Source organism: Pinus tabuliformis, chromosome 8 (genome assembly GCF_031772625.1).
Source record: "Pinus tabuliformis cultivar Carrire ecotype Pingquan chromosome 8, CPIR1, whole genome shotgun sequence".
Lineage (NCBI taxonomy): Eukaryota > Viridiplantae > Streptophyta > Pinopsida > Pinales > Pinaceae > Pinus > Pinus tabuliformis.
The window spans coordinates 191,640,488-191,642,677 of NC_142294.1; the positions used below are offsets into that span (position 1 = coordinate 191,640,488).

General features: G+C 42.3%; 1 pseudogene; it reads right to left on the bottom strand.

Annotated features, from left to right (window-relative positions):
- Window positions 1-564: 564 nt before the first annotated feature.
- Window positions 565-1,179, bottom strand: LOC149234777 (AT-hook motif nuclear-localized protein 24 pseudogene; annotated as a pseudogene).
- Window positions 1,180-2,190: the final 1,011 nt, after the last annotated feature.

A 2,190-nucleotide genomic window follows, 5' to 3' on the forward strand; every position in this document is an offset into this window, starting at 1 on the left:
TTTCTCTGAATAACCAGCTAAGTAAGAGACCACAGAGACTAAGACACTTACAATGGTTGTTATAGTTTCTTCTAGTTCTCTGTTCTTTATAAAAGCCTAATTACAATCCATTTAAGTACTACCAATGATATATCCATTCGGGCCATTCTCTCTTCTGAATCTGAATCGAAGGAGCACTCATCCCTCGTTTAGAACCATCCACACGTATAATTTAAGCTGCCTTCATCTTCTAGAACCATCCACATGTATAATGCATAACAAAACTGTACTGATAAATATCAATATTGCAATTGACCATTTCAGTGGAAATAAGATTTAGGGTCAGTGAATTTAAAATAAATTCCTGTTGACATAAAATCATTCGCCACAGCACCTACCTAATGGCTTGAGCGCAATAGCTCAAAAAGGGGGAGGCCGTGCAGAGACCTGTGATGTATAGATGCCATCATCTTGTAGAGGTACCCAATTGGTAACACAATTTAGAGGCACGTTGTACATGAAGGTTGTATCACTCTGTAGTGGAGTAGCAAGGGTCGAGGACTGAGACTCTAATTGGATAGGCGGCTACTGATCCTCATCCACCAGGAGGTGCTGATAAGTAGCTTCCATAAAGGAACCCACAATGGTGACGACAGGACTAGATGCCATCAGCGCACCCAGAGCATTCCCTACCACAATCTTTCCCTGCCCGCCGGCTAAGTGAATCATGAGGCCTGACGCTGCGGGAGGACCAAGCGGCAGCAAAAAACCTGCAGACAATGAAAGGATCTCCAAGCGATCTCGTAGAGACACAATCCTGCCAGGTGCCATAGGTTGGAGGAGGGTTACATTGCTCACGATTCCACTACAACTTAAAACAAAGACTCCCTGCTGCCTCCTGCAGTCGAAAGTGGCCACGCTCTCTCCCATGTTGCAACCATTAGAGATTTCAATCACATGGGCATGGAGGGTGTTAGGTTTTTCCCTGGTCATCATGATAATGGAGGGTTTGGGCTTGTCCTTGGAGCCAGCAGCCCTGGCTCTCAATCTCGTGGGCCCAACATCATTGCCCACTAGAGATCCTTGGTGTTTCTGATCTTTTCTGCATCTTCTGTTGCCTCGGCTACTTTTTCTACTGCCCTCCTCCACATAGGAAGCTTGCATGGTCCAGTGCTCCAACCGCGTGCTTAGCTCCTCCATAGCACCACCTCGTTTTCTACTCCAGTCTCCACATTTAGATTTGAACATGCGGGTAAATTAGAGCCGAAAAACAAAAGCAGAAACATAGATATGGAAGTCGAGGGAATTGATCCCACAACTCGCAGCTGGAGTTCTGAGTGGTGCAAAATGGCGAGAAAGGAAAAGATGCAATGATAGGTACTGGGAAGTGGAGCGTGTAATGGATGGGACCAACGTCCACATGGCTTGGTGCTCTAATGAGACAAAGTAGGGCGGCTATGGACCCTACCTTGTCTCATTCGCGGAAAAATAATTCAAAATAGGATTTTGTAGCTCAAAACCCTATCACAATACATGGCTCATATATGTCGTCTTTCATTCCTAAATGTTGCATAGAAGCTTTACAAGTTTCATGTTATTTCATTATCATATATATATATATATGCCTTTTTTTAATTGGCCTCATGAGACAGGGTTTTTGAGAACCTAGATAAAATCTCATAGCGAGAAAAGTTTCTGAAGATGACTAACAAGGTTACAAGTAACAAAATTAAACAAAAGAAAACATGATTATTCAATCATTTTAGTCCTTGATATATGTTAGGAAAAAGGAATTACACTTTACCAGGGGGAGTATAACACATTAAAACACAGTAACTGTTGCTTTCAGGCACCCACCAAAATTCGCTCTATGATTTTCTCCTCACTACCTCAGAGACTCTCGCTCTCTAACTTACGCAACTTCTCTTCTTATTAAAAAATTCCTTTTAGCTCCATATTTTTCTCAAGATACAAATTTGACATTAAAACATGACAGAGCAAATAATTAATACGCAGGTGTTCTGGAATGTGGGCAATAATCACACAGGTGTTGTGGAGTGTGGGCAATAGTCACATAGTGAATGCTTGCCCATATTTACCAAACTTCATTAAAAGCCTTAACTTCTGTGATGTGTTACAGAATGGTCTGCGCTGTACTTCTATTTTGACTTCACTACTTCCGTCTTCACTCAAAAACGCAACTGTGTCGTA